At 45.5% G+C, this 23,618-nt stretch overlaps 1 protein-coding gene and 1 long non-coding RNA gene across 3 annotated transcripts in view; one reads left to right on the top strand and one right to left on the bottom strand.

The window, feature by feature from the left end:
* Positions 1-4,499: 4,499 nt before the first annotated feature.
* Positions 4,500-8,797, bottom strand: LOC309822341. Its single transcript, XR_014296720.1, has 3 exons — positions 8,716-8,797; positions 7,631-7,688; positions 4,500-4,559 (listed from the first exon to the last, which is right to left on the bottom strand). It is a non-coding gene; the product is annotated as an uncharacterized lncRNA (long non-coding RNA).
* An 8,652-nt stretch (positions 8,798-17,449) lies between these two features.
* Positions 17,450-23,618, top strand: part of HOPX (HOP homeobox) — a 78,335-nt gene continuing 72,166 nt past the window's right edge. For both annotated transcript variants that reach the window (XM_082654053.1, XM_082654055.1), the window contains exon 1: positions 17,450-17,465. The gene's annotated coding sequence lies outside the window, so the exon portion shown is untranslated. The remainder of the gene's footprint in view (positions 17,466-23,618) is intronic.

Consider the following 23,618-nt stretch of genomic DNA (forward strand, 5'->3'; position numbering starts at 1 on the left):
CTTCTTCCTCCCTCTCCCTCTATCTGCACGGGACCTCCAGTGAGAAGTCAGAACCAGATCCTTTGACCCAGAGAAGTATCAGGTGTTTGTTTTTCCTTTAAAAGCCAGGTACTCGAGTTTCAGGTGGACTTTGAGTGATTTCTGCAGGGTCTTTGCTCTCTCTCCACCTGAAAGGCTCACTGCTGAGGTAAAATTGGACGAGGTCCTAATCGCCTCAGGTCTGTATTGCAAAGAAAGTGAATATTTTTGTCCTACCTCCCTCTGCCCTTGATCTCCACAGGAAAGGAGAAAAGCCCCGAGGAGTCTGGTTTGGAATAAAAACATGCACCATACAAGGTTTTTGTGAGGATTAGACAATTTGGGCCAAAGTATCTTGGAAGCTGCCAAGGGCTCTACAGATGAGATATACACAAGTCTTGGCTGCAAGCCGACTTAGACTGGCAAGAATAATACAGATGTAAGAAGCTGAAATGGCCTCTGCAGTCCCCGAGGGGGACAAGGATGGGAAAAGGAGTCTCCCAGGAGAAGACTAGAAGAATCCTTGGCCCAGCGAAAAAGAGGAAGAGGGGGAGAAATGGCAGGTAGCAAAGTAAAAAATGCTAGTGATATAAGAGGATCTGTGGTGTTTTCCCATTTCTAGTTTCTAGGACTTTAGTCGTACGAGGAACACAGTCATTGCCAAGGGCACAGCCCAGGGGTCTGTGGGAAAACCAGCCCTGGGAGTCCCTGCTATCTCTGTCTCAGCACAAAGGGTGAAGGACGTGGGATCCCAGAGCGTGGGATCGGGGGAGCGTAGGGAATTTTGGCTCCTATATGGTGTTTCCAAACAAAATATTTGTTACTTTCTGTTCATGAAGCTTCTTTTCTGATGATCTTGTGGTATGCATGCTAGGATGAGGACTGAGCTGGCCATGTCTGTCCCACATCTTAGCTCTTCCCAGAAGTGCTTGGCAAAGGAAAATATGGGTGGAAAGTGTGACAGCAAAATGCCTTGGAAACATGCAGAAGGGTGTGCAGCTGCTGAGGATGAAAACAAAGCTAATGTAAACTGATTGATGACTTGCTATGGACCAGGCAATCTTCCAAGTGTTGCGTTTGTATTAGCTCATTTGATCCTCAGTACAATCCTATCAGGCAGGACAATTCTTGTCGCCATTTGATGGATGAGGAAGCTGAGGCACAGAAAAGTTAATTTGCCGAAGGTCACACAGGTAAAGCCAGATTTTGAACACAGATCACCTAGCTGCAGAATCTTCCATTAAGTGGATAGAGTGTGTTTCCCTAACCTGTCTCCCATCAGAAAATGGGGAAATAACATGCCAGCAAAGGCAAGACCTAGGGTGGACTATAAAGACATACCATCACAGGGCTTCCCTGGTGGCGCAGTGGTTGAGAGTCCGCCTGACGATGCAGGGGACACGGGTTCATGCCCCAGTCCGGGAAGATCCCACATGCCGCGGAGCTGCTGGGCCCGTGAGCCATAGCCGCTGAGCCTGCGCGTCCGGAGCCTGTGCTCTGCAACAGGAGAGGCCACAACAGTGAGAGGCCCGCGTACCGCAAAAAAAAAAAAAAAAAAGATGTAGCATCATAGCTTAGAATGTTAAAATGTTTTTGGCCACTGCATCAGTAAGTTACTCTACAAATAACAACATCTAACCAAAATTAATTAAACAATAAGGACATTTATTCTTTCACATAGCAATAAGTCTGGATTCAGTCCAACTTTAAAAGATTGGATCAATGACGTCTTCAGGATCCAGATATGTTTCATCTCTTGGCTCTGCCTTCCTGGGTATCTCAACCATGTCTCCCTTCTACTAACCAGTTGGCTGCAGCAGTTCCAGGCACCGCATGTCAACAACATTATATCCAGTGAAGAAGGAGTTTCCCATAAGACCCTCAGAAGATATCACCAGTCAGTTGGACTAAACTGGGTCTCATGTCTGTGCCCAGCTACAATTCGCAGCTCTACTGAAGGACAAGCTCCTCTAGCAAGTCAGAATGAGGTGGGGTGAGGGGTGTTGTGTCACTGATTTGACCACCTACTTATTGTTTTTATGTTTTATGTTTCTTTTTAAAATTTATTTATTTTATTTATTTATTTTTGGCTGCATTGGGTCTTCGTTGCTGCACGTGGGCTTTCTCTAGTTGTGGCGCGCGGGCTCTAGAGCGCAGGCTCAGTAGTTGTGGCGCACGGGCTTAGTTGCTCCGCGAAATGTGGGATCTTCTCGGACCAGGGCTTGAACCCTGTCCCCTGCATTAGGCAGGCGGATTCTTAACCACTGCGCCACCAGGGAAGTCCCTGTTTTACTTTTCTTTATCTCTAAGATGTAGATGCACAAAGGACAAATCAAGGTCATGACAGTGCAAATTGCTAAACCATGACCCATAGCCAGCTCCAGGCGCATTTTGATCTGAGGCTGGGCTTAAGATCTACACAGCCTGAAACATCCACTTCTGATGCTGTTACATGAGTCTCTGAAGAGACTGTGTCAACAGTGAAACTCTACCTGCCCCAGTGTCCCCAGGGTGTCATGGGCAGTGGCAGCCTAGAGTCCCCAATTTTAATGCTGTCCTGCCTCCTCCCATCTATTTAGAAAGACTCTATATCTGTTTCTCACTCTCTTTTATTCCTCAATCTCATATTTTTCAGCTCACTCGAAAGAGAGACCTGGACAGTGTGGGAAAGACTGAAATTGAGTCATTTCCTCTTACTAGAATTCTTTTTAAATTTTATTTATTTTTTATTTTTGGCTGCGTTGGGTCTTCGTTGCTGCATGTGGGCTTTCTTTAGTTGCAGTGCGCGGGCTTCTCATTGCGCTGGCTTCTCTTGTTGCAGAGCACAGGCTCTAGGCACGCAGGCTTCAGTAGCTGTGGCACGTGGGCTCAGTAGTTGTGGCACAGGGGCTTAGTTGCTCCGCGGCATGTGGGGCCTTCCCGGACCAGGGCTTGAACCCATATCCCCTGCATTGGCAGGCAGATTCTTAACCTCTGGGCCACCAGGGAACCCCCTTTACCAGAATTTTTAATACGAGAAATGAAGTTCCTAATGGCCACCAGAGAGAAATTCTGCTACACCCAGCACCAGAGAGACAGGAATCGTGCCTGTTAGAATTAAGCTCAGCTGCAACAGGGACATTAAACATGGACTAAATATGACTGGCATGTATTTCCCTCTCGTTGTAAAAGTCCCAATTTAGCCATTCAGGGCTGATCTGAGGGCTCCACAGCTGGGCATAGCTAGGGCATGAACTTCTTGTCTCATATGGTTGTCATACAAATTAAATAAGGTCATTTACACAGTGTCTAGTAGATCATAAACCATCTCTTGTTTGATAATGAAAGTAATAATAACTAATATTAATTGAGCTTTATCTGTGTGTCAGGCCCTGGGTAAGGGCTCTCTGCATAGTAACTCATTTAATCCTCACAATAGCCCTATGAGGAAGGGATGGTCATTCTCCTCTTTTTACAGATGGGGACACTGAGAGATTAGGTGTCCTAATAAGACTGTCTCCTTAGTTAGTTGGTGCAGAGCTGTGGTTCAGACCCAGCTTGTCTGATTTCTGTGCCCAAGAGCCTAGCCACCAGCCCCACCACTTACCTCCCCGCGTCACAGCCCTCCCACCACCCCTCTCCTTCACTCCTCTGGCTGGAAGTCAGTCACAGTGTAACCGGGAAAGCAGAGCATGTGCTAATGAAAAGCTGATTCCTAATGCTATAAGGCAGTAGGGGCTGAGTGCCTAATGGGCGGTATGATTCAGATGAGGGAGAGGCTCCTTGCCCTGGAGTGAGCAGGGAAGGGGTCACAGTGGGGAGGGGCTGAATTGAGTTGTGACGGATGGGACAGAGGAAGGTGTGCCAGGCGTGGGGAATGGAGTGGGTAGAGTCTTGGAGGTGGGGAAGAAAATGGTGTAGTTAAGGAATAACAAGGAAACAGTCCTGGCTAAATCACAGGATTCTTACAGAGGAGTCCTGAGGGAGCAATCTGAAAATGCAGATTGGAATTAGCTTAAGAAGAAACTTGAATGCTGTTCCAGAAAGCTGAACTGTGTTCAGGAGACACTGGGTAGTCATGAGGGGGCAAGGTTTGACCAGTGAAATCACATGATGGAAGCAGTTTCTTTAGGGATAACACGGAGGTTGTGGGAAGGGTGTCTCAGAGACATGGAGGCTGGGAGAAGAGCTAAGAGGCTCTTGAAATGATCTAGACATGAGGTAATGAGAACTTGAAATGGAGTGTTAGCATGAGGCATGAACGGAATGAAAGGGATGTGAGAGGCGTCACTTTAGAGCAGAACAGAGGTGCTTGGGAGGAAGAAAAGGGAGGGGTCGGGGCTGACTGCCAGGTTTTAAGCCTGAGTGATGGGAGAGTACTGTTATAAACAGAAGCTCTGACTCTCCTAGTCAGAGGGGAACCCTGTTTTCCACCCATCCTCTGAGGTCTCTGTATCCACTGACCATCTTCACATACTCAGCATTCCCCAAAGGTACCTGGACCAGCCAGTTGTCTCCTTTTTCTTCTTTGCTGCAAAGTACCACTTCCTCCAGAGAAGAATCTAGGGCACAAGGCAAAGCATGGAGTTAGGGTCAAAGATAGGAATTTAAATCTTCCTTCTCTGTCACCAGCATAGTAACCTCAGGCACATTTCTTAATTTCTCTGAGATTCAGTTCTCTTTAAATTAGGGATGATAATACCTACTTGATGGAGGATTTGGGGGATTTGATAACATAAAGCAGTTAATACTGTGCCTGGCACAGAGTAGATGCTCAATAATAATGGCTAATGCATGGAGCTTATACAAGCACTGCTCTAACTGCCTTACACTCATTCATTCCTCACAACAGTCCTGTGACGGTGATAACACTAGTACCTCCAGCTCAGAGAGGAAGAAATGAGGCACAGAGAAGATACAGGACTCACTAAGGTCACAGGGACAACGTGAGGCTTTACCAGGGCTTGAACCCAAGCAGTCCAGCTTGAGGGTCTGTATTCTCCATCACTATCCTGTCCTTATATTAATAAGCAGAGCTATTGTTTGCACTAAAAGGAGGCAAGGGGGTTATTAAAATACTTGCACTAAAAGGAGGCAAGGGGGTTATTAAAATACATCACCAGAATGGCTAGACAACCAAACTTGAGAGAATGGCTACAGGTCAGAGCTGGATCCTGGGGAAGGTGCAGGAGGGAGTGGTCCCAGGCAAGGGGCAGAGGTAAATTGCTGTGGCATGTGCTAAGGAGGCTCAGGGCAGTGTCTTTAAACAATTCATAGAGAGATGTCAACATCTTAACTTTCCAGTATGGCAGGATAGGTGTTTGCCAGCAAACTGTCAGAACTGGTTATCTCTTACCAGTGTTCTCTAATCAACCTGTGCACAAAACAAATAATGACTTTCTAAGGACATTCTCAGTGTTGAATAGTATACTGTTTTTTAAAATGTATTTTATTTATTATGAATACCATGCTTAAATTATTAAGAAAAAAAGATTTGACATACCTTGTAGTAAAAAACTCTTTGAAAATAAAATCATTAAGACTGGATAAATAAGAAACATCGTAAATATTTTATACCTGAAAACCTAAACTAAGAATATACAATGAAACTGAGCACTAAATTTGGCTCTGAGACTCTCAGCAGCCAATGTGAAATGAGAAATAGGATGAATTTCCTAGTATTGATTATGAAAACAGGCCTAAATGCTTCTATCCATATGCTTAGAACTTATGGGTGCAGGACACAAAGGTGGCACTTTGATATGAAAACGAGAAGCCTCAATTTATATCCTTGCTCATAAAGAAGTCCGTATCACGTGCTATTCCATGTAAGTATCATATAATCAAAGGGAAGCATACCTTACTAGATATACTTCTGCCCAGTAGAAAGCTAGTCACCGTTTTAAAGTAAATGACTAAAGAGAAAAACAAGGAACAGGTGTGTTTGGTAGCTCAGGAGAGGAGAATGTGATGTGAGTTGGCTTCTTGCTTCTTGTTGGCCTGCCTAAGAGGAACATGCTCATCTGGGTAGCATCTTGAATTACCTTAAGCAAGATAATGTGCATGTCATTGATTTCCCTCCACTCAAGGATAGGACCAGCCAATTATATGCAAGCTTTCCTCACCAGAGAAATAACTGAGAACTTTGCAAATACCAGAGGGCATCATGGTGCCTACTGACCTTCCTGGGGAGGCAACCACACAAGATGCCTGGGATTCTTTCCTGCAGACCTTCCTTGAATTAAGGGTAAAATTTGCTATTGCCATTTATTGGCATAAGACCAGACCAAAGTATTTTGGGGGGCCTGTTTCTAATAGAGTCTGTGATTAAGAAGATTACAGTTTTCTAGGATTAGAAGGAACACCTTCCGTTATCTTTTTCATTATTATCATATGACCTGAATTTCTCAGATCTCACCACCCAGCAAATGCAAAAGAGATTGCACTGGGATGCTCACCTGCTGACTCAGGGCTTCATATTCCAAAGTTTCCCCTTAAGATTTCTGGGACTCTCCAGGGGGTGTTTTACAAACACTAATAACAAGCCTGCTCTCAGTAGGTATCTGCTAGGCATCCTTATTTGCTGGGCATCTGCTAACTCCTGCCTTTCCTGCTGCCCCTCTAATGACTGCAGAGCAAAGGGGAAAGTGGGCATTTGGCTTCTGGGAAGAGAAGAAAAGGATGTGGTCATGAAAATCTACCCCTGGGCTTGCACAGGACAAAGTTTTAGTTCATAAAATGGTGGGTATCTGGGTCTACTCCTCATTTGTTATTTCACCTTGCAAAGGTCACCTTGGTTCTTTTGGCTTCAATTTCCTCTACTTAAAATGGCAAGAATTGGGCTTCCCTGGTGGCACAGTGGTTGAGAGTCCGCCTGCCGATACAGGGGACACGGGTTCGTGCCCCGGTGCGGGAAGGATCCCACATGCCGCGGAGCGGCTGGGCCCGTGAGCCATGGCTGCTGAGCCTGCGCATCCGCAGCCTGTGTTCCGCAACGGGAGAGGCCACGACAGTGAGAGGCCCGCGTACCGCAAAAAAAAAAAAAAAAAATGGCAAGAATTCTCACATCTTACAAAGATGTAGTAGGAACTGGCTATTTAATGATTGGATGGTATTTTAAAAACATCAAGTGCAAGGTAAGTGCTAGGTTAGAAAAGCCAAAGACTTGTGGCTTCCCTAATGAGGCAGCGGGATGTGCCTGTTTTATTTTCTTTTTGCTTTAGACGTCCAAAGGAAATAAAATTTAAAATGTCTGCCTAATACTGAGAGAGAAAAATCTCAAATCCCCCAAATCCATAAATTGCTCTTTAAGCCTCCTTAAATGAACTAGGTTGTTGTATAGGTGAGATCCAGGTTACAAGGAGGATAAAGTCTTGAAAAATGCTATGCAATATGAAGTTGCATAACTAGGGGCATTAGGACGATAGAAAATTTGGGAGGGAATGAGACCCCATAAGCAATATTTGATCATTGCGTTTTAACAAAAAGGACATTTAATCCTAAAATACTCTAATGACATTAAAAGCCTTAATGAAAACCTTTACTTAAAATTTAAAGAAGGTGTTTAGGAGATACAAGAGAATGGCCAGGGCCATGGAAAGGGGAAGATAGATATAATATTTGAAAATTTTACCTGGGATTGGGCCCTGCTCTTCCATTCATACTTTCAGAAACCACGTCAAAAGAAGCTCCTTCTTTCAAAAAATGAGAGACATGTTATGGGTTGAGTTGTGTCCCCCCCCAAATTCATATGTTAAAGTCCTATCCCCCAGTACCTCGGAATGCGACCTTATACGTTAACAGGGTCATTGCAGATGAAATTAGTTAAGATGAAGTCTTACTGGAGTAGGGTGAGTCCCTAATCCAATATGACTGGTGTCCTTATAAAAAGGGGAAATTGGGGGCTTCCCTGGTGGCGCAGTGGTTGAGAGTCCGCCTGCCGATGCAGGGGTCACGGGTTCGTGCCCCGGTCTGGGAAGATCCCACATGCCACGGAGCGGCTGGGCCCATGAGCCATGGCCGCTGAGCCAGCGCGTCCGGAGCCTGTGCTCCGCAATGGGAGAGGCCACAACAGTGAGAGGCCCCGCGTACCGCAAAAAAAAAAAAGGGGGGGGGAAATTTGGACAAGATACATGCACTCAGGGAGAATACCATGTGAAGATGAAGGCAGAGGTTGGAGCAATGCTTCTACAAAACAAGGAGTAGCAAAGATTACCAGCAAACCATCAGAAGCTAGGGGAGAGGCATAGAATGGTTCTTCTGTTATAACCCTCAGGGAAAATCAACTTTGCCAAGACCTTAATCTCAGATTTTTAGCCTCTAGAACTGTGAGACAATACATTTCTGTTGTTAGAGCCACTCAGTTTGTGGTACTTTGTTATGGCAGCCCTAGCAAATATAGCACATTACACCCAATTGTTCTACCCTAAATAGTCATAAGTAATGTGGAGAAGAAGAGACTAAAGGTAGTTAATGTAAGGTTCTTCAATACTTATTCCACTAATATAGAGATTTATTTGGACTAACATTATTTTCTTAAAATACAAAAACTTCTTTTAAAGGCTATGATCGTCAGTTATTTATACCTTATGGCATATTATATTTTCCAAAGATGGTCACAATATCTCCCAGCCCACATTGCTCTTCGAGAGCCTTGCCATTTCTCCACTGAGGAGTAAGTTTAATTCCTCCTTGAATCCAGGTGGGTTTGTGACTCACTTGTAAGCCATGGAATGTGGCAGAAGAGATGCTGCGTGACTTCTGAGGCCATGTCATGAAATTTGATGCGGCTGCTGTCTTGGAAGCAGAAATACTTGCACTGGAGCAGTTTTAATTGTCCTGAGCCTGCCATGTTGTGAGGAGGAAGCACAAACCAGTTCTTTTGAAGAGAGCACATAGAGAGGCCCCGAGACTGTATGAAGAAAGAGAGGGATACCCAGCAAGACTGCAGCTCCTCTAGCCCCTCTGCTGTTCCAGCTCCAGCCGCTATCTGATTGCAGCCACATGAGGGATCCCAGACCAGAATCTCCCCACCAAGCCCTCCCTGAATTCCTGACCACAGAAACTGGGGAATGTAATAAAATAATTGTGGTTGATTTAAGTCGCTGAGCTTTGGGGTGATTTATTATGCTGTTAATGGGCATGCCTTAATGTGCTACTCTGATAATCCAATTTCTTGACTTTTTTTTTTTTGCGGTACACGGGCCCCTCACTGTTGTGGCCTCTCCTGTTGCGGAGCACAGGCTCCGGACGTGCAGGCTCAGCGGCCATGGCTCACGGGCCCAGCCGCTCCGCGGCATGTGGGATTTTCCCGGACCGGGGCACGAATCCGTGTCCCCTGCATCGGCAGGCGGACTCTCAACCACTGCGCCACCAGGGAAACTCAAGTTTCTTGACTTTTAAACTAACCGTTCCAGAATTTAATTTTCTTTAGAAAAGAGTGGGAAGCACAGGAGAAAAGATGATCTGGTAACCTAGAAACATCTACATTGCAGATTTCCCCAGAATCTGGTGGGCCATTTTGTGTGCCCCCAAAGCTAGCAATGTCGCTGTCCTTGGCATTCTGCCCCTTCGTTACTTTAGAACGTAAATGTGAAGGAGGTACTGTAGGCTTTGAAACGGCCGGTCACACTAAATGTTTATGTAAATCAGTAAATTCCTGATTGGAGAGCCCTTTTTTCTCTCTGTTCCCAGAGGTGTCCTAATTATGCAAAATTGTGCCATCAGTTGCCTTGGACACAAACTAGTTTGTTACCACTGCCAGAGTCTCGCATGTTGAATTTTCCAACGTTTGAAGACTTCTATTTTCAGTCAGAACCTGGCACTAATTCTAATGATTCTTACTTCATTTGCGATGGGGGTGAGAGGCTTGGGGTGGTGAAGATGTTTGCACTTTGAATAGTCCCCTGCCCTTGGCATCTTCCTAATAAGAGGTCCCTCCTGTCGTCAGCACTGACAGAGCTCTGCTCAATTAATGAAGGACCATTTCCCCCAGTCTTTTCCTTCCTTTCAGAAAAAGCCTGGATCCCTTTGACACCTTCATGTTCCAAATACTCCCTATCAGCCTGTGGCTTGTTTTCTATGGTGTCTTTGATTAAGGCCTTCTTTTATCTGGGCATTTGAATAATAATCCCCTCCGCCTCTCTTTTGTTATCTGAGTTCTTGCTCCGATGTTTCTGGTCTCCAAGACAGCCCTCAGCCATCACTGCCAGGGATTAAGATGCTTGTGAAATCCACCCTTGTGCTGCAAATGCCTTGCAAGGGTGTCCTTTGAAAACATTGACTTCTTTTCCTTTTTCAGCCCTGAAACAGTACTTACTGGGAGACAGTCATGCAGGAAAAAAAAAAAAAAAAAAGAACAAAAGAACATGACTATTAGTTTAGAATCTTTGCAGACGATAGTCAAGAGGCAGCAAAGAAACTGAAAAGAAAAGGCTTCATAATCCCTTATTTGTGACTCCCAAGTAGTAGCTCTAAACATGACTTCTGCAAGCAGGTATCTGCTTCTGCCATCACTTAATCAGATAATCATAGGGCTGGGAGAGCCCTTAATCCACCCTTCTGCATTAGCCAGGGCCTGCAAGGCTTTCTGAAGATGGTTCCAGAATCTTCAAGTGCTGTCCTCACACCTACACTGGGAAAAGTAAGAACACTTGGGGAGAGGAGACATCTACTCCTTCTTGGAACAGAGGCAGAAAGACATAATTTTTGTCACCCAATCCTCTTTTCTTCCTGAACAATCTATGGATGGATATCAACCCTAGTCCTCTAATACCATATATTGTTATCATTATCCTCATTTCACCTATGGGGAAACTAAGGTTCAAAGAGTTTAAATTACTGGCTATGAAGTGAGAGAACTAGGATAGGGTGACCAACCATCCCAGTCTGCACAGGACTAGGGGGTTTTCTGGGACATGGGACTTTCAGTGCTAAAACCAGGACAGTTCTGGGAAAACCAGGAAGCTTGTTCACCCTAGGTTTGAACCAGATCTCCAAAGCCTTTCCTTTGAACCCTGGTACCACCCTGAATCATCCTCAGCCTGAGATCTGGCCCTGGGACAGATGGGGCATCCACTGGCAGCACCATGACGAATGCAGAGTTCATTTCCCTCTGAGTCAGAGAACAAAGTCAGGGGTGTGAGCTTTGGGAGATCAACTCAGGACAGGAGGCCCTCTTGCAGGCTCCTCAGAACCATTGGAAAGATGAATCCGGGAGCTGACTCTCCAGAGAGGTGAAAACCAGACACAAGGGTGCACCCCACTGTTTATGCAATGCGTCACATCACAAGACATTTTACAGGAGACCTCAAATCACTGCCCACTGCACTGCCAGGGCCTCATTACAGAGACCTCAGAGAAGGTCACAGAGGAGTCAGGGTTTTGCTGAAATGCATAGAGCAGAATTGCACTGAATTAGTTAACAAAATCAGACCACAGCATATTTTTGCCAAAAGCAGAAATGAAGGCCTTCAGACATTTTTTTCAGAGATGATCTACACTCCCTTCCCTCCTTCTTTCCCCACCTTCCCTGGGGTTTTCTCTCTCTCTCTCTCTTTTTTAAATAAATTTATTTATTTATTTTTGGTTGCACTGGGTCTTTGTTGCTGTGCGGGCTTTCACTGATTGTGGCAAGTGGGGGCTACTCTTCGTTGTGGTGCACGGGCTTCTCATTGCAGTGGCTTCTCTTTGTTGTGGAGCACAGGCTCTAGGCACGCGGGCTTCAGTAGTTGTGGGCTCACGGGCTCTAGAGAGCAGGCTCAGTAGTTGTGGCGCATGGGCTTAGTTGCTCCGCGGCATGTGGGATCTTCCCGGACCAGGGCTCGAACCCATGTCCCCTGCGTTGGCAGGTGGATTGTAAACCACTGCGTCACCAGGGAAGCCCAGGTCTGTAGCTTCTAATGAAAACTCTTCTCTCCCTTCAGCTGATCCACAATTTTAGCCCAAATTATTTTCAACCCTTTCTTTCTCCACTCTATAAAGCATGCAAATTGTTTTGTTCTGTCTTCAAACTTTATATATTTTTATTAGCTCAGTCCTCCTTTCTTCTTCCTCTGTTCCCAAGTAAAATCATTCACAGAAGTCAAATGTCTTAAACAAACAGAGCTCAGAGCTGGGGGGACCCATGGGGAGGAGGTGGGGCTGCTCTTCATCTCCTGCCTGGGGCTCTGTGAGTCGCTGTTAGAAGCGGCTGTAAAGATCCCCCCCCCGCCCCCGCCCCGTGCAACAGTCAGAACAAGGACTGTGTCTGGCTTTGACACCCAGTCAAGCGAGTTTTTACCTAAGGATTTTGTTTTTTTCACTCCTGCTCCCCACCCGCTGCTTTCTAAAAGCACAGGGCCCATCCCTGAAATTTCAGTAGTGGGTGTGGTGACACTCTTTCCTCACCCGTGTGTTAGGGGAGTACAAGCAGGCTGAGGTGGCCCCGACCTGCAACATCCTTCAGTTATTCATGGAAGAGGAAGCCTCTCAGGTGAGGATCCACCGTCCCCCCACCACCCTGCCCCGCCCCTTGAGAATGGCACACACTGCTTCTCTTGCAGCTCCTGCCAGCGGCGTTCAGTCCTAGCGCTGAGGGAGTCATGGGCGAAGCCAGTCATCCATGGGTGAAGAGAGATGCCTCCCTCCACCCTCCTCCCACAGACGTGGGGGAGGCTCCACATTACCAAGGGCCTTCCCCTCCTCTGACCATTAGCATGAATGGGATTTCAAAGGAAAACAATGCTCATGCCCTCCCTGGGTGAAACGAAATGCAATGAGAAGAAAAGGCAGCATGGGCCACGCCAGAGGGAACCGCCTTGCCCAGGCCCACTCATTCATGGGCGCTGCTTATAGGCTGCAGCATCTTAACCCCCAATCATCAGCTGACTCAGGACTCCATGAGGACAACAGATGGATTAGGTAAGGGGATGGAATCCACACTTAGAATGAAATACCCGCAGTTCACCGAGTGGATGACCTAATCATTACTAGGTATACAACAAACTACAACGAATACAGAGTGTGATTATGTCATGACTTCCAGTCCCTCTTCACCAGGGAACTTGTGAAACCCACTGCCAGGAGTAGCCAATGGAAACACCTCCAACCCAGGCCAGCTGGCATCTTTTTCCAGATCCAGATTCTCTGTCGTCTCCTGATTCTCTTCTACTTCCCACACTGTTCTGCACCCCAGCCAGGCTGGACCAGGAAGGGCACTCTGGGAGTCAGAACTCCCACACCATCTGTAGAGAATTCTCAGTCTCTCTGTCTGCAAGTTCATACCTGGTGGGGCAGAACTTTCAGCAGGTATGCTTCTATATTCTGGTTACCCCTTTTCCCCATTTGCTTCTGTACGAGTCAGATTTTGACCCTTGGGAGGTTTGTATCCTTCACAGTGAATTTTCTTAAATGCCTTTGGTAGTTTTCTGTCCCTCAAGGAATGGCTTTTCTCTCTCTGCACCACTGCTTGGTTCCATATGTTCCATATTCATAATGTGGCTCTCTGCACTTCAGGGATCTCTAGCTTTGGGCAAGAAGAGAACAGCTGTCCAGATATCACTGCCTTCTATGCGGCTCTACCAATCACCTCTGTTTGCTGTAGCTTGGGGGTTTTAGGTTTAAATACTTTGTGCCCATCGTGTGTGGGCTCTACAAAGAAGACTAAGGAAAATCTGGCATCCTGTTTTAAGTATTAGCAGTAGCTACTAATTATTGATCATGTACTATGTTCTAGACACTATGCTAAGATAATTTACCTATATTATGTATAGTCCTTACAGCAAACCTGTGAGATAAGTGTCATTACTCCCATTTTACAGCTGGGGAAACTGAGTCTAAGAGAAGTTATACAACGTTCCCTGGATCACATGGATGGTAAATGGCAGGGGTGGGGCTTGAATCCAAGTCTAAATGATTTAGAAGTCCATATTCTTTCCTTTCCGCCATTCTTCCAGTCACTCAACAAAAACTTATTTTTTTTTTTTACCAACCCCCAGACATTGCTATTTCCTTGTGGAGCGTAACATCTAGCTCACCTCATCCTTCATCCTAATTCTCTTGATTGTGACAATCGAGAAGAGAATTCCTGAAGCTTACCACAAGGAAAAGGTCTAGAACAGTGAAGAGAAGAAAGTACCTATCTGCAGGTATTAATTGGAAGTTTGTTAACCACCAGGAGAAAAAGAACTATGTGAGAATTACTGTATCAATCATATATTTCTAGTTCACACATCCCAGGCAGTAGCTGGAGCTCTGAGGCAGAGACAGATGCAAACATGTAGGATTATGTTATCCACCGAAATGTAATAGACAAGAGGAGGAGCAGGAAAACGAACCTTAAACCCCTATAGCCTGTTTTGCAATCTTTTATAATTAGTTGCAGTATTAGACTTGACGTTTCTAAAACGTCAACAGCATCCTCAATCCCATTTGACACAGGAGAAGAGGAGAGGCTGATAGATGGTGTGCTATTCCTTGGATATGCAGAAAATCAGTGGTCATATAAAGACCTCAGATCTAAACCTATAGAAAAAAATCACTGTGGCCAGCTACTTCCCTTATTTGTGGGTTGATGAAATAGTTTGTGGTTTTTTTTTTTACGGTACGTGGGCCTCTCACTGTTGTGGCCTCTCCCGTTGCGGAGCAAAGGCTCAGGATGCGCAGGCTCAGCGGCCATGGCTCACGGGCCCAGCCGCTCCGCGGCATGTGGGATCTTCCCGGACCGGGGCACGAACCTGTGTCCCTTGCATCGGCAGGCAGACTCCCAACCACTGCGCCACCAGGGAAGCCCGATGAAATAGTTTTAATTTTGCTGAGAGCCAAAGCGTTTTCTCACTTAAAAAAAAAAAAAAAAAAAAGCACACAGAAATTGAGAACTGATATTGTGAAACCCAATTTTTGAGACCAGGATTGGTGCCTAAGCACTAAAGATGTTTAGGTTATCATACTTTAAAGGATTTCTTGCATTGGCAGAACTGTTGGTAGCACTTCCCAACTACCTCCCTATTAACTGAACCCTGATTTTGTTTAGATATCAGGGAAATTTGTCTGGGGAATGTGGAACCTTCTCCTGGGCCCATAAGATGAAGCTTGATCAGTGTGATTCATTTCCTCTTTGCAGATGATGGATTTAGCCAATGTGGTGGTCATTTGATCCACTTCTCAGTAAGGAGACATAACTGGAAAACTGCTAATGTCTTCTGGATAGATTTTCCTCTCTAACAGAGATACTAAGGAGAAGGCCCACATCCCTTCCTACCTGTCTTTGAATGTTCCTGTTTAAGGATGTAATGTACTGAGCTACTGCAGCAACCTTGCCACCATGAGGAGAGGCAACACTGCCACACTGGGGGCTACAAAATGAAAGATAGAAAAAGCCTGGGTTCTTGGTGACCTCATTACACCACTGGACAACCTGAAACCACATACCTGCAGAGTTCTTAATTGATGTAAAACTGCTCTATGGTTTTAGCCACTTTTAGTTTCATATCCATGATACATGGATAAAGAGAAACAGCTTGAAGCCAATGCATTATACAAGAGCAAAAAAAATGTGTCTGAAGCAAGATGAGACTCTGCTGATGTCAGACCATCTGCCTGTTGGTTTGCACAGCCTTCAAAGGAATTTAGAAACTGAGTAAATAGCACATATTTATTGAGCAAACCCTTACTATGTGCCATACACTGTGCTGGGTGCTGGGGTTACAAGAGTGGACAAGTAGGCAAGGTCATTAAGGTCATGGAAATCACATTCTGGGAGACCGATGATAAACAGGTAAGCACAGAAGAATAGGTGAAAACATTCTTAGGCAAGTTTCAAAATATTTCTTCAAATCAGTCCTGAGTATAAACCTAGACACTGGAACCAGATAGATCTGGATTCAAATTCTACCCTTTGCTGTGACCTTGGGAAAGTCATTTAATTTTTCTGAGTATCAGTTCCCTCATCTGTAAAACAAACTCATAGGGTTGTGAGGATTAAATAAGCAATAAGAAGCTAACTCATAGAGTTATGAGGATTAAATAAGCAAACTCTGTAAAGTGTTTTACACAGAACCTGGCGCGTAGTCAGTTTCTCTAGATTCTAGATCACCATTATCATTGTCATCCTCACCGTCATTGTCATAATAATTTGTGCCAGGCACTGTGGGTGTCAAAAGATGAACAAGACATAGACCCTGCATTCAGGAAGTCTGGGAGGCAAGAATCCAGATTTGGAAGTCAAAGTTAGGCAATGAATTAGGCAGAAACAAAAGAATTCCTCTGGTAACCAGGGTTGGGGTAGGCTAAGACCCCTGTCTCTGCTTTTCTCCCACACATGTTTTATAACCATTATTCCCTTTTCCAAGAGAGAAAGAAATATTCTGAATGATTGCTGCTGTTCTTTCACATACAGCTGCTGTTCCCAAGAGAATCAAGTGGGCCTTTTCTAGCTCCAGTGAAGTGAAAAATATAGGATGTGTATATCTGGGTGGCACTTAGCAGTTTGTGCTGTGTACCAGCAAACACACACAGATATTCCCATAAATGATCTCACCAAACCCTCTCTCTCTTCCTTCATCCTCTTAAAATCAAACCCACTTAATGTGTTTAGTGTCGTGCAATTGACTGTTGACTGCTGTATCTAGCTGTAAAATCCAGATAAACACTGACTAACCGGGTCCCCACGCCCACACACATACCCTCACCCTTAGGAGCACTTCCTTTGATGGTCATACAAGCCACTGAACACTTACCCTGAGAGTGCATCTTCCCACAGCCTTGCTCACACACTGTCTTTTTATTTGAGCTCTCTTGGGGAATCTTGCAACTCTCAGATAGGAATTTCATTAACAAAGGAAGGGGAGGGGCAATTGGGAGGGAAGTCCAGATGCAGAGGGAAAGAAATTAAAATTGCTTTCTAAGGGGACCTAAAATTGTATCATGCTAGCCTGATCCTCCCTTATAACTATTATTTGTATGTTCTGTGCCTGGGAAAAAAAAAAACAACTTTTCATTGATTGGGCAGTTGTCCAGGCTCTTAGCTTGGCATCCAGCCCGCAGAGCTGTGAAATCATCCTCACCAAGCCTACGTTTTGAAATGAGGCAACATCTAACTGGAAGCCCACTCAAAATAAGGAGCACAGCGCAAGGGTCCAGGGTCCGGTGTTTCTTCCTTCTCTTAGCCGCACATCTTTCATCTGATCTTGCTGAAGAGATCGACTCGGCTAAGAAAGAGATCAGGGACAAGAAGCAGTGCCGAGAAAGTTCCATGAGACGCTCAGAACTCTCCACCTGAATACTAAACCTGAATAACCAGGAGAGATGGAACTCTCAGGTGTTCTCCTCCTGCCCATGCTGCAGGTTTTTCAGGTCCCCGCTTAAGTGTGCACTCACAGGCATAAATAAACGTGCTACCCACAGCCTGCGTCAGCCAGCCTCGCTATTTAAGCAGGCTGGCTTCAGCCAATTTAGCTTCCAAATCCAGGGCTTGCCATTGCCACCTCCACGTAAGTAACTTTCAGAGGTTTGTTTTCATGCAGGGGAATGAACTTCTATAGAGATTGGACTGAAATGCTGTCATGACCATGTTTGCTATTCTGATGGGAAAAGGTAGAGGTGAAAGGGAGAATGGAAGTTAAGAGCCGGCCCCAAGCGGGGAGCCAGAGAATGCTGTGGGGTGTGAGGCATCAGAAGCTTGAGAACCTGCGTGGGGTGGAGGTGGATTTGGAGCTGGGGGGAGTCCGTGTTGGCCTTTGGGCCAGCAGGTGAGATGTCTTTCTTGCTCTCTCCTATCTGAAAGACACAGTGAAACCAGCGCTTATATGACCGTGCCAGAGGCATATGAATTTCTGTCATTTAGAAGTCGATATTGCGATTCTACTTCTTACTGTAAAATCAGACATAGTATCATTTTAAAATATTTTTTGACCCAAAAGGAGTCAAAACTCCCAGAAGGGGAGGTGTCTCTGGATTGATTAGAGGTGGCTCCACTGAATTTGCAGTGCTATTTGTTGTTACGTCTGGTTCTCATAACGCTTAACAGTTATAACAACGAAAACATCGGTCTTGTTTAAGGTGAAAAGGAATCCCATGCTCTGGGGTTTTGAGGAAATAATAGGTTTGTGATATTTGAGCACCAGGTATCCAGTTAAGTTGTTAAGTAAAGTGGAATAAGAATTAAAGGCACAACACACCACAAAGCTTAGGTGAGAACATCTAAAAGGTAAGAGGAATGCAAAAAATTCCCAGGTAGCCCTGACAATCAACAGGGTCCTGGAGTGTATTTAGTGAGTAGGGTTAAGCATAGCCAGAGCCCAGAGAACAAAACAAAGGTACTGGGGACTGAGGAAGGAAAGAGTTGGGGGAGCAGATAGTAGGTTTATAATTAGATATCATATTCATAAAATGCATGTAGGACTAGAATAAGGAATAAAGCATGGCATGAATTCTATAGTTCCTCCCTTTGGGTTAAGAATCTGGGGAAATCCAAGAGCTTTTCCCAGGTTGCTCCCCTGCCCCCTGCCCCCAACACTCTTGTTGATGCTCATTTTCTGGACTCCTGGCAGTCCGTGCTGCTAAATGAAGACCTCTGGTTTAAACAAATGCGTTATGTTTTAACTGAAACTGCTGACTAGGAAGCTACAGAGAAGTAGTGGGGAGTTGAGCCCATTAACACAGGAGGCACCTCTTGCCACCACACTGAAGCTCAGTTGTAAGGTCATAAAGGTCTGATTGCCATTAAGCAAATAATGATTAAGGGGCTTCTCTGAGCAAAGATAAATTGGGGGCCAGGAGGAAGAGACAAGAAATAAAAGGCGGCTCTTGTTCTTAAAGAGCTTGAAATCTCAAGTACAAGGACATCAGTAATAAGAAGCCAGGCAAAAAAATAGTACATACTGTATGGTATAAAATGATAGAAAATGCAAACTAATCTACAGTAACAGCAAGCAGGCCAGTGGTTACCTAGGGAAGGGGAGCCAGAGAAGAGGGTTATATGGATGAGGAGGGTTTGGGGGTGATGGGTATGTTCACGACCATGATTGGGCAACCATTTCTCGTATGTGAAAATTTATCAGAGTGTACACTTTAAACGTGCAGTATTAGATGCCAATTATACTCAACAAGCAATACTTTAACAATCCATCTTTTTTAAACAATTAAAAGCATTTCTAAGGATTCACCTATGCAACAGACTGAAAATGAGTATTTTTGGAAAAAAAAAATCCATTCAAAAAATAAAGTGGAGGACCAGACCGTCAGGATTGTGGACTTTTATAGAATTGGAAGGGTCCCAGAGATCATCTAATGCAGTGGTTGCACACCTGGAGAACTGTTTTTAAAAATACCTGGGACTGAGCTCAGCCCCAACTAATTAAATAAGAACACCTGGGTGGGTGGCCCCCTGGCACTGCTTTTTAAAGCTCCCCAGGTGATTCTAATGTGCAGTTGAGGATGAGAACCGGTGACAGCCAAACCCCTCACTTGACCCAGAGAGAGGGCAGGGTCTGCCCTTAGCCACACGACCACACAACCCCCGACCACCCTGTCCCAGGGCCCAGGGAGGACAGCAACAGGACCTCAGAGGATGAGGGATCCCCAAGACCATTACTTCTAGGTCCTCAACACCACATTTCCAATTCTAGCTAGGATAGGGTATCCGGCTCATTTCCAGCAAATCCTTAGAACCCAGACATGCTCCCGGCAGCAGGCGGGAGGAATTAGAGCCTCAAAGGTACATTATATAAGGATTGTGCTAACGTGTGAGAAGGGATGTTTCAAAACTTAAAGCTTCGGGTTTCCCTGGTGGCGCAGTGGTTGAGAGTCCGCCTGCCGATGCAGGGGACATGGGTTCGTGCCGCGGTCCGGGAAGATCCCACATGCCGCGGAGCGGCTGGGCCCGTGAGCGCAACGGGAGAGGCCACAACAGTGAGAGACCCGTGTACCGCAAAAAACAAAACAAAAACTAAAGCTTCCTTTTGTTTCCTACATAATATCTGGTCTAAGCCAGAAGATTATAATCGTTGAAAAGATCCGCAGTGGACGCACCAGGCGCCCTGCTCCGGGGGACAGCCAGGTGGTTCTTTGCGGAGCCAGCCCGGGTTCTCAGCACTGGGATGGGTTGATTCAGCACCACAAGGTTTTTTCATCGTGATTTCCGGGTCAGCACAGGCAGAAGCGTGAGTGGAGTGAGGTTTGTGGTTTCTGTTCTTCCTGCCTGTCCCTCACCTTGGCACCATGTGCCCCTGAAGGGGTAGCTGTAGGGCCGCCCCTGGGGCCACAGCGCCTCACCTGCTCTGCCTGGGCCAGCTGGTCATGTTTCAAGTGACTTCCCATCTCTCCTCCAAGTCCGATAATTTCTAGTGTCTCATCCCCTTAGGGCTTTTCTTACCCAGCTCTGGAAAACTAATTAAAGTTATAATAGGGCTTCCCTGGTGGCGCAGTGGTTGGGAGTCCGTCTGCCGATGCAGGGGACATGGGTTCGTGCCCCGGTCCGGGAAGATCCCACATGCCGCACAGTGGCTGGGCGCGTGAGCCATGGCCGCTGGGCCTGTGCGTCCGGAGCCTGTGCTCCGCAATGGGAGAGGCCACAACGGTGAGAGGCCCGCGTACCGCAAAAAAAAAAAAAAAAGTTATAATAGACAATAATTGTTTAATGAGTTATGTCCCTCCCTGGTATATTAATAGGTTCCAGCAAGATAATGTTTATCTGGGAGTTCTTTGAAATGTTATATAAATATCATTACCATTTGGAGTAATCAGGAGAATCAAAGTTTTAGGCAAAATTTATAATCCCTACTGGTCAGAATCCCAAGCAGCTTGCTGGGGGAAAATATACCAGAATTGGAAGTTTTCAATAGAAATCCTCAAATCACATCCCATAGGGAACTCCCTGCACACTGTGGGCCTTGAGAGATTTCTTTTTCTGCAACAGTCTATTCTTTGTTAAATGCATTCGTCCTCATCGGAGATGGCTGCATTTCATTTATCTTTCTGAGAAATGGAAAGTCACATTAAGGTCACTACAGTAGAGATAAAAAGTCAATACATTCTGCTCACAGGGCTTTATAAATATTACCAGCTTCCTTCTCCAGGGCAGAAGGCTGGCACTGGCAGAACAGCTTGCCCAGGCTTTGTGACAAGGGGCTTCTTTCCTTGAGGACCCAGTCCTGCAGCTTGGGTCCCCTTAGTTCCTGTGACTCCGACGGCCCTTTCTTCCATACAGAAAGCTCAGATTGCTGCAGCTCTTGTTGGCAAGTGGCAGCTGTACTAGGTAGGTCCAGCCTCTGAAGAGGGATGTGGTCAGGGGTGCACTTAGCCTCCCTCTGGGGAAGTAGAGTCTGCAGGCTGTGGGGAGCCAGGTGGCACAGAGACCTCATTGGTGAGAACAGCAGTGAGGAGGGGAAGGGGAAAGTAAGCATTATCCTGGGTCCCAAGGATATGGGGACCCAAGTGTTTGGGGAAAGGATTAGGCTGTTGCCACCAGGGCGACACCCCAAAATTGGTTTAATGCTGCTGTTCGGAAGCCAAATGTTCCTTCTTCTTGCCATTCAGAGTTTCACCAAAAAAAAAGTATTTTTTAATGAGTAAATTAAAAAAAAATTTTTTTTGCACCGCTGATGAAATAGGGTTGTAAAACAGCGACAGAATTTCTGCCTTCTTTGGATGACTTTTTAAAAAACATTTTCCCTTAATCTTTGTTTCCAAATTCTCTTAGTGTGGAATGGCTTATTTCCCTTGGGCACATTTTGTTAAGATTGTGTCATGACCTAACACGGATTAGTTTTTTGATGTTGTTGATGGCTTCCTCCAACTTTAAAAAAGCCAGGTGAACAGGGCTATGCAATGATGAAATTGTCAGAACGTGGCCCGTGGCCCAGAGCGATTTATGAAGTACTAACCTGCCCGTTAAAAACCAACACCTGAGGAGGGACTTCCCTGGCAGTCCATCAGTTAAGACTCCATGATGCCACTGCAGGGGGTGAGGGTTTGATCCCTGGTCGGGGAACTAAGATCCCTCATGCCACGTGGTGAGGCCAAAAAAAAAAACAACCCAAAAACCCAACACCTGAGCATCCCAAGGCAGCCCCTGGATCACCCCATCCTGTCCACAGGCCTCGGGCCAGTGGAGAACAGGCTTGAGGCTGCAAATAAAAGGGGCTGTCCTGACACAGGGGCTGTCTGCATCTGCCCCCTTCCTGGCCCTGGCTCCCTTGGCCTCCCCTGCCTTTCATGTGACCTTGATGTGGATTTGGCGTTCCATTGCTGTTGATTCTGAACACAGGCGGGGTTTGGGATGTATGAGTGCCTGACAAAGCAGGTGCAGGTCAGGCTGTCCTTTTTAATTGCTGGGAAAATGCCTTCATTGATCTTTAGGTGATATGGTGAACACTCTTCCACAGGACTCCAGTATAGGCAGGTCCTGGCAGTGTAGACAGGTCTACAGTCCCATGTAGACAGCCTAGCCTGGGAAGCAGAGTAGGGGTCTGGTGGTCAGGAACCCAGTCCTATTTTCAGCTCTACTTCAGCTATAATGGAATTTTAAAGCAGGAGGTAAAAGCCTAAAACATCACTGGTCCCAGTGGATTATTAATAGTGGCCACTTTCATTCTCAACAATTCCTGGCCATGAGCAATATACTCTATGGTTACTTGTGAATACAGTATATGAAGGTACAAGAGAGTAAAGAGAGTTGCCCTGTATCTTAGGATTAGTTGGAGGCTGAGCTGACTCTGAGCCCAGACCTCCCCATGCCTCATTCTGGCCTCTCTGCCGAGTCACTCACTCCCGCTTTGACTCAGGTTCCCTGTGGGAAGCACTGTATCCGTCCTGCCCAGACAGAGAGCTGTTTATTTATATTGGCTCACTAAAAAGAAGTTCAGTATGAATGCTGGGCATTCAAGGAATCGTTAATCACAAAGTCAGCTTACTCTGATATTTGCTTTAGGCTCTTGTTAGCTTATGGCCATGTTTAGGTCATGATAGAAGCTCTTTTGAAAGTAGGGAAGTTAACTGTTACCCACCCTCATATAATTTCTTGTAATTTACTTCTGGTGGTTTTGATAAAATGTGACCAAACATAAAAATCCTCTCAGATCTTTCATGAATGAACTATTCTATCTTTACATGTTAAAACAAAAACAAAGTCATAAACAACATAAGGCAGACATTGATCAGCTCTAACCTCTTAGAGTACAGTGGGCAGAAAACTAATGGTGGTCATTCCAGCCATTAGATCTAGATGGATCACGATGGAAATTTCCTGTAATTCTTAAGAGCATGACAGATCTGCTTAGATAGTCTAGTCTTTGTTGATGTCTTTTCATTTCCTTCCTGTGAGGTTTCTCCCTTAGGAAATTTACATAAACAATTTTCCCTAGGGCTTATATTCCCTGCCTCCTTTCCGGATTTCTAGTCTATTGGTTCAGGAGTAGAATCTGTTTTATAAAAATCTTTAATTCAATAATTTATGCCCAGAAATGTCTAACACTTTATTGTGTATTCTTCACACTCTTTGTGGATAGTATTGGGTTGGCCAAAATGTTCATTTGGGTTTTTCTATACGATCTTATGGAAAACCCCAAATGAACTTTTTGGCTGGCCCCAATAGACTAGCATCCTTTGGAAATGACTAAAACTGAAGTTTTTGAAGCAGGAGTGAA

This window comes from Grampus griseus (assembly GCF_964374135.1).
Source record: "Grampus griseus genome assembly, chromosome: 4".
Classification (NCBI taxonomy): domain Eukaryota; kingdom Metazoa; phylum Chordata; class Mammalia; order Artiodactyla; family Delphinidae; genus Grampus; species Grampus griseus.